Consider the following 9235-nt stretch of genomic DNA (forward strand, 5'->3'; position numbering starts at 1 on the left):
GTTTTGCATCTGAACTCTTTAATTGTTTAAATCGGCCAAAATAAGAAATGCTGAACAGCTTTTATAGACTTTCAAAAGTTTTTGCTCATAAAGGGGGAAAGTTTAAGAAACTGGCTGAAAAACAGAAGAAAAGGTGGCATGTAACACTTATATTAACATCTGTATTATATTATTGCTATAAAGTTTTCTAACTGGTGAGTGAGATGATCTAGCGGGTCTCTGTCAGCTTTAATGTGCGCACTTGTGATTTCAGGAGGCGTGGCTTTGGATGGCAGGGGAGGGATTGTGTTTCAAACATATTATGCTAACCGGTTAGCATTTAGGCAGATCACCTAGTGCACCTTTAAGAATAACTGTCTTTCATGAGCCTCGATTAATAATTCTATGTGTGTTTTAATCAGATTTCAACCTGTTGTCAGTTACTGTTCCTAGGTACATATTCCTCCACAAACTTCACCTGTGTGTCATGTAATTAACAACTCCTCAAAGATACCAAAATGAGACCGTAGAAAGTTTACATAAAGTAAAAGGAGAAACATCATTTGTAACACGAAGCAGCGGTTTATTTAATATTTATAGGAAAAATGACCACTGTTCCACTGAAATCAAGTATTTCCAAACTATTTCAGCATCACATTGCATTAGTTTACTTAGTCGTACTTTTAGAAGAGCATGGAGTGAAACACAAGTTCATGTAGCACAGATTTAAATGAATGTGCAACACCATTAACAGAAGATCATTAATAATATTTCCACTTTGATAGTTCAAACATAGCATCTGTGCCTTTCATATTCTCCCTGTTGGATTCTTCCACTCTCAGGGATCAAACAGGGAGAGATATCTAGTGCGGGAGAAACATCTGGTGATCGCAGAGTCAGATGGGTTTCCAGAAAAGTCAACCTTTTTTTCTGAAAGCCCCTCTGATAATCAAGTTCATTTAGGTAACAAGATACTATGAACGAAACAAATAAAGGATGGACAGGTCCATGAGAGATGGCAATTGGAGTTAGACTGCATGTCCTTCAGGGACCTTCATGTGCATCAGAGTGTCTGAAAACGGTTGAGCTGTTTTGTTTTTATAGCTCTGAAATATCAAGGCGGTTTTCATTAGCAGCAATTTGATCAGCTATAAACTGAAAGGAATAAAAAAAAAAAACTCTTCTAATAAAACTTTCATACACGTAACATCAACAGAGCTACTAAATAAATAAATGAAACTGCCAATCAGCACCTGCAGTGATGAGCATGCATTACTTTAATAGTATATTCAAGGTTCATCACAATCAACAGCATTCGTGGCAGTATTTTGATTGCCCCTTATTTTCTTTAAGGTTTCAGTGAGGTACGTCTGATAAAAGTAATTGGGGACCATTTTTGGATGAATTAAAAGCAAAAATCTGACATTTGCATTTTTTTAAAAGCACTTAAGTTCAGTCTGTTGTAAGGATAATGGACTTGTTCAATTGGATAAAACAGGAAAGATTAGTGATCATTTTACACCATCATCTTGCTGAACTAAATGGAAAAAAATTATGTTTGGCCAAGGAATAACACTATGTGTACCCTTAATTATGGTGGCTTGAGAAGGCCAACATACTGTTATACTACATAAACATATTATTCCTCCGTCTTCTTCTTCGACTATTTTAGGAACGCATCTTCTCCTAGACCGTTCATACTACAATCACTCCAAACCTTCAAACTATACTGAATTAAGTTGCTATATCTTTTCCAACTGATCCAACTTGCTGTTTTCTGAAAACTGACTCTGAAAATCCTAATGACTTAACATTGGACCAAACATTGTGACCTCATAACATTGCATCAGGGTGTCATACAGACTTAAGGTTTGGCTCATTTAACTTAGACTAAATATCTGCTGATCACTGATCACCTTTTAACTTACTAGCCACACCCTAGCAACCACTTACAGCAACTGTCCCATAAGCTGCGTCCCAAATGGCACACTATACACTATGCACTCATGCACTATGTACTTATGCACTTACACACTCAACAGGATAGTATATGTATGAAGTGGTGTCCCAAATGGCACACTAATGTTTTTTTTACTAAGCGGAAATTCAAACCGTTTCCCTAATGACGTTTGACGGTTGCCAAATCAGTGAAATAAACAACAGAATTATCAAATAATACCTGCCATGAGTATTGCCGCATTCACCATCGGGAGGCGCTATAATCACTCTCGTTGGAGAAATTTGCTTTCACCATCCAAAATAAATAAAGTTATCCAACATGTGCGTCCGATAGCTCCGCCCCTTCCGCTACGTATGCAAACCTGCGGTCGTTGAGTGCGTGAAGTGTCCATCATTACACACTTCATTTTAGCGGCTGAATGAGTGCATCATCCGGGGAATTAAAGTGCACTTATGATTTTTAGAGTTTTCAGTGTGAACACACTACTTACACTGTTTATACTACAAAATGGCGTAGAATAGTGCATAAGTATGCGATTTGGGACGCAGCTATAGACTTCCTTTATAAAAAAAAAACTGTCATAGACTTTACATTAGACATACTAACATACCAATTCATACTAACAATATACTAATGCATACTAGAAACATACTAACAACATACTATAAACATACTAGCAACATGCTAATTCATACTATGGCTGTGTCCGAAACCGCATACTTCCATACTATACAGTATGCTAAAATCAGTATGCGAGTCGAGTAGTATGTCCGAATTCATACAATTCGAAAATCAGTATGTGAGATTCTGAAGTGTGCATCCCATGATGCCCCGCAAGAGAAATCATGAATAGGAACAAAGGTCATGTGACCATGACAAAATGGGGGATGTAGTATGTAGTAGTGGATCTGGATGTAGTGGATTCCATTCATACTTCTTACATTCATAGTACGTTCAAATTCAAATGCAGTACCTATTAAATAGTAGGCAGTTTCGGACGCAGCCTATAAACATACTAGCAACATGCTAATTCATACTAAATTCATGCAAACAACATGCTAGTTTATACTAGAAACATGCTAGCAACATGCTAATTCATACTAGAACCATGGTACTAATATGCTAATTTATGCTAGAAACATGCTAATTTGTTAGCAACCACCTAATAACACCTTAGAAACCAACTAGCAATCATCTAGCAGCACATTAGCAACCACCTAGAACATCTGAGCAATTGTCTCGCAGCCACCTAGCAACACCTTAGCAACTGTCTAGCAACCAATCAGAACACCCTAGCAACCACCTAGCAACACCTTAGCAACAACCAAGCAACACCTTAGCATCCATCTAGCAGCGTCTTAGCAATCAATTAGAACACCTTAGCAACCACCAAGCAAATTAAATATGTAGACTAACTGATGTCTTTAGTGGAGTGCGTTAAACACCATTTCCTTATCCACAAAAGTAAATTATTAAAGAGTAAATGTAAAGAGAAAGTAAAGAGGCAGAATGGTGAAGGCTCGTTCTTTATCCTGGCACTGCAGATGATCTGTTTAACCAGCCTGATCTCACGAGGAAACAAGTATTTTATGTTTTGTCAGTTTAGTGGCTAATTTGTACAAATCCATACAAGTTCGTATGAAAATGTACGATTTTAAAAAGGAGGCATGGCACCCAATCCCACCCCTAACCTCAACCGTCATTGGGTGATGAGCAAATCGTACTAAATTGTAGGAATTAGATCGTACGAATTCATAAGAACTTGCCACTAAATCCTAAAGTTACGAATTGCCGTGAGATTGCGTTGTTTTAACTGTTTTCTCGCTATTGAAGTGCTTAGTTTTTTCCACTTACAAAGCATGCCATGTAAATAGAAAATGCACCATGGTGCGACACAACTAGCTCTTACGCCCCATTAACATGGGGCTTCAGCATCAACGCTTCCCATTAACTTTGAATGGACGATGTCAGGTGTTGCTGAACTGCATTGTGGATCCGTCGGCGCCGTTTCAGAGGCATTGCTCACTGCAGAAGTTGGGACTAGCTCAACTTTTCAAGTGCCGACGGAAGCGTCAGCCAATCAGATCGCTGTATGCAAATACACCAGCTAGACAGTGGCCTATTGCTGACTGAATTTCATTCGCTGATGCTGCAATGGCGATTACGTCAGCCCCAACTTCAGACACGCCTTCAGTCAAGCGTTGACGCTGAAGCCCCGTGTGTATGGGGCGTTGAAGGGAATGGGAGATGAGACTCTGATTGGTTTAATGCAAGTTATGCTCAAAGCACACCCATAACTCATTAAGAGAATAAGCACAACCCTGTTAGACCATGCGCCAGGGTGCAGAGCATCTTTTCCATCCTTAAAATAGCAAAAGTAGATTTGGACACGACCTTAATGCTTTTGTGCCATGAGCTTTAGACTTTGCATCTAGATCATTAAAATAGAGCCCTCCATGTTCAACATTTCCCAAAGATGATTTCTATCATTCCTGTAGCCTTACACCTGATTTCTGTGTAACTCAAGAAATCCATCATGGAGCTGGCTTATATTAATTCTCAAACTTGTGAATTCATGAATGTGTAAATCAAGGCAATGAAAAACAAGCTGTTTTAATTGGCTTTGCTCTGTTTACATAAGCTGAAGAGCTCTGACCCTGTCCATATGCCCCCCAGCTTTTCTTCAAGCTCAGAGGAACCGCAAGTAACGTCCTCAAATTTACCTCTCCATCTGATAAGCAGCTAAATAAATTCACACATCCTTCAGTCATATTGGTCAGTCCTCGTTCCGCATATCGATGTGGATTATGAGTGCGAGGAGCCGCTGAACCACTCCGCTTCTTTTGACGGACAGCTGTGTGTGGGTGGTTCATTTGTGGAGATGCACCCAAAGCTTGCCGCAAGACTGGCAGCTCAGGTCTCACTTTGAATGCTTATACATATTTTATATTGCTCAGATCTACGCCGTAGGCATGTCTACAATGGACAGCGAACGGAGGCCGGGCTGCTTTGTATTAGCACAGCGCGATTAATAAATAAACGGCAAGCAACTTTTCCACTCCCTCATTCTTCACATTCTTACTTTGCGGTTTCGTGGACGGCATACGATGAGAGGTTTTGAGTGCTCAGAGCGAAACTGAAAAGTTCTCTTGACCGACAGGAGCTTACGGCGGAGCTGGAGAGAAGGTATTACAAACACTTAAGGCATTTGAGCGCAGGCTGGAAAAGAAAGAAGGTATTTTTTCTTAGGTGTATATAAAAATATAGTATTTTTTTCCAACCAAGTCTTGGCATCAGAGACTTAAGAATGAGTTCTTCTCACTAGGGCCTGTAAACAACATCTTATCACACCCTAGCAACCACCCAGAATTCTTTTATACAACTCAAGGTGAGATTATATACAGCTGAAGTCAACATTTCTAGCCCTCCTGTGAGTATTTTTTTCTCTTTCAAATATTTCCCAAATTATTTTTAAAGGTGCAGTTGGTGATCTGCCAAAATGCTAACCTTTAGCATAATATCTTTGAAAACACAGTCCCTCCCCTGCCACCCAAAGCCAGGCCTCCTGATATCACAAACACGCACCTTAAAGATGACAGTCGACAACCCACTAGATCAGGGGTGTCAAACTCAATTCCTGGAGGGCCGAAGCCCTGCACAGTTTAGTTCCAACCCTGCTCCAACACACTTACCTGTAGGTTTCAAACAAGCCTGAAGGACTCATTTAGTTTGATCAGGTGTGTTTAATTAGGGTTGGAACTAAACTGTGCAGAGCTGCGGCCCTTTTGGAACTGAGTTTGACACCTGTGCACTAGATCATGTCATTTGTTCTTTTAAGTACTTTTAGTGCTGTCAAAATTAGTGCGTTAACGCATGCGATTAATTTGAAATAATTAACGCATTAAAAAATATTAACGCAATTAAGGCAGTTGCATGTTTTTTACTTTCCTCATGCACCACAGTTCTACCAGAAAGACTCTAGGAGGCAGATAAACGTTTGAACATTTATTGTGAATTGTTTGCATGAATGAGAGTTCGTTACGGTCCTTTCATAAAGTTCTTTGGCGTAAGCCCCGTCTATAGTGCAGAACTCGGGATGAGCTGGCAGATCCTGCCTGAAGATGAAGGCAGGGCGAAGCCAACCCCCTGAGTGGAGACGAGGCCAACCTGGTGGTGGTGGTGATGGGGAGGATGGAGGGAAACTTCCGCAACGTCACCTGAATACAGCGAAACAGATTGTTTAGATGAGCTTTTATACATGGCTTGCTTGCTTGTTATAGGCTGACGAGATAATTATTATGAATGACATAACATCTCAGTCTTCCTGGTAGAACCTTCGCTAAAGCTTTCATTTCTACCAGAAAGACTCTAGGAGGCAGATAAACGTTTGAACATTTATTGTGAATTGTTTGCATGAATGAGAGTTCGTTACGGTCCTTTCATAAAGTTCTTTGGCGTAAGCCCCGTCTATAGTGCAGAACTCGGGATGAGCTGGCAGATCCTGCCTGAAGATGAAGGCAGGGCGAAGCCAACCCCAAAAAGGCAAAACTGTAGGGTTCAGTTTTGTAGCAATCCTAAAACAGAATGACAATAGATGAGATATCTTACATTGTATATTCATGCAAATCGCGCAAGGTAAAATGGAGATTAAATAGTGCCCTGACGGGCAGAGAGGTATATAAGAGATCCAACATGAAGATAAAACGAAGCACGCGATTAGGCTAGTAGATGCTAGAAGTCCTAATGAAGATAAGAGAGCATACCCCGCTGGGTAGAGGAGAGAGCGTGCCCTGACAAGCATAAGAGAGAGTGTGCCCTGACGAGCATAAGAGAGAGAGTGTGCCCTGACGAGCAGAGGAGGGAGAGAGAGAGAGAGAGATTGCCCCGATGGGCAGAAAAGAAAAAGCGTTCCCTGACAAGCAGACGAGAGAGTGCCCAGACAGGCAGAGGAGAGAGCGCGTGCCCCGACATGCCAAGGAGGGAGAGGGAGAGAGAGAGCCCCCCAACAGGCAGAAAAAAGCATGCCCCGATGGGCAGAGGGGGGAGAGAGAGAGAGAGCCCCAATGGGCAGAGGAGAGAGAGAGTGCCCCGACGGGCAGAGGAGAGAGAGAGAGAGAGACCCTTCGGCAGAGGAGAGAGAGGTTGACTCGACCAGCAGAGGAGAGAAAGATTGCCCCGACGGGTAGAGGAAGGAGAGCTTGCCCCGACGGGCCGAAGACATTGAGAGCATGCCCTGACGGGCCGAAGACATCCGGAGTGTTCCCCCACGGGTCGAAGACATTCAGACCGTACTCACACAAAGTACAGTTGCCTTGAACTGGGCCAAGCACGCTTGACCCCCTTCCCGTCTCTCCTGATAGACCGCACTCACGCCACGAACGGGCCTCGGCACACTTACGTCATCGCTGCTGCGCTGTTCAGTGAGAAGCGCTCTCACTCAGCCGCACAGAGGAGATTTCTCTAGTTATATCGTGTCAGTCGTTTTGATATGCAGTGACATGCAGTCAAATATTTCACCAAACAGTCCTTAGGGATGCGGTGACACGCAGTCAGATATTTTGCCGAACAGATCCGCCACTTTTGGCGCTCAGAAACAATCATAAAGCTCTTGTGCTGCTGCTGCAGGAATGAGGAGGTCTGCTGAAGGTGCAGAGCTGTTGTGCAGTGAGAAGTTTGCGTCTTTAATAAGCTACTGCAGTTTGCGTTCACTGAACAGTAAGATTGAATAATAAATCCATATGAAACAGTCCCTTAAAAGTCACGTCTCGCTTTCAGTTTCTGGCTTTGGCGTGTTTCGCACCTCTTCCAACCAGGCCAGGGCCGGCCAAGTGAACCGTGCTTGAGGCCGATTCAGCACACTCACACTTCTCTAACTATCCGGATACGGGCCTGGGCACGGTACAAATGGCATAGTGCGAGTAGACCCTCAGAGCGTGCCCCGACGGGCCGAAGACATTTAGAGCGTGCCACGACGGGCCGAAGACATTGTGAGAAGGAGCCCCATTGAGCTTGCGGTGCGAGAAGGAGCCCCGTTGGGCTTGCGGCGCGAGAAGGAGCCCCGTTGGGCTTGCGGTGCGAGAAGGAGCCCCGTTGGGCTTGCGGAGCGAGAAGGAGCCCCGTTGGGCTTGCGGTGCGAGAAGGAGCCCCGTTGGGCTTGCGGTGCGAGAAGGAGCCCGGTTGGACTAGCGGTGCGAGATGGAGCCCTGTTAGGTTTGATCGGGGTTACCCTGTATGAAACCCATGAAATTAACAATCTATTGTGATTTACGACAATTAATGTCTAGCTGTTTAGAAAATCTGAGTAAATATTGAATCCCCTGAATTATGATTGGGTCCTGTTTGAGGATAATAGGCAATGACTACCCCCAAAAATAAAACACCCAACAGTTAAGATTTTCTTTGTTGGGATTTTTATAGTTGATAAGTTGTAGCGCAGGCCTGTCCTGCTGATGTTTTTATATGGTCGATTACATTGCTTTCGTTCTTCTAGAAATGTGATAGCAATATCGGTTAGCTTGCTCTGCAGTCACATTCTACACGCTGTTGTACATAAGATAGCAGAGACAGCAGTACGTTGAGCTAAACAGAACTTGGGGATTTAGGTTATGAAAGTTTCAGTATGGTATAATTTAGAGCTGCACAATCGATCAAAAGAAATCGAGAGAGAGTGTGCCCCGATGGGCGGAGGAGGGAGAGCGTGCCCCGACGGGCAGAGGAGGGAGAGCGTGCCCCGACGGGCCGAAGACATTGAGAGTGTGCCCCGACGGGCCGAAGACATTGAGAGTGCCCCGACGGGCCGAAGACATTGAGAGTGCCCCGACGGGCCGAAGACATTGAGAGTGCCCCGACGGGCCGAAGACATTGAGAGTGCCCCGACGGGCCGGCCAAAGAGATTGCAAGACGGAGCCCAGTTGGACTTGCAGTGCGAGACGGAGCTCCGTTGGGCTTGCTGTGCGAGACAAAGCCCCGTTGGGCTCAATTAATCGGGAAGAAATTGCGATCTCAATTTGACCACCAAGACTCTTAATGCAGCATTTCTACAATTCTGCCAAACATATTTTCAAATTTAGGAGAGAAGCAAAGGCGGCTGCACGAGTCTTTTCATTGTTTCACACACGTTGCTCAGCGACATGGACACCTCCAAATTATAGGAATCACACGTGACGCGAGCTGCTGATTGTGCGGGTGCACGCCCTAGTTAATGATTGCCGTGCGTGGATCTACTTTAGTGAACAGAACCTGCATATGCTGTGAAAAACGGGTAATAAATTTGTAAATAATATTCAGATTGTGGCA

At 43.6% G+C, this 9235-nt stretch overlaps 1 long non-coding RNA gene across 1 annotated transcript; it reads right to left on the bottom strand.

Moving 5' to 3' along the window:
- Positions 1–436: 436 nt before the first annotated feature.
- On the bottom strand, positions 437–5475 carry LOC141377747 (uncharacterized). The gene is made up of 3 exons (XR_012390578.1): positions 4170–5475; positions 2496–3843; positions 437–1949 (listed from the first exon to the last, which is right to left on the bottom strand). It is a non-coding gene; the product is annotated as an uncharacterized lncRNA (long non-coding RNA).
- Between the last annotated feature and the right edge of the window lie 3760 nt (positions 5476–9235).

The sequence above is a fragment of the Danio rerio genome, chromosome 2 (assembly GCF_049306965.1).
Source record: "Danio rerio strain Tuebingen ecotype United States chromosome 2, GRCz12tu, whole genome shotgun sequence".
NCBI classification, from domain to species: domain Eukaryota; kingdom Metazoa; phylum Chordata; class Actinopteri; order Cypriniformes; family Danionidae; genus Danio; species Danio rerio.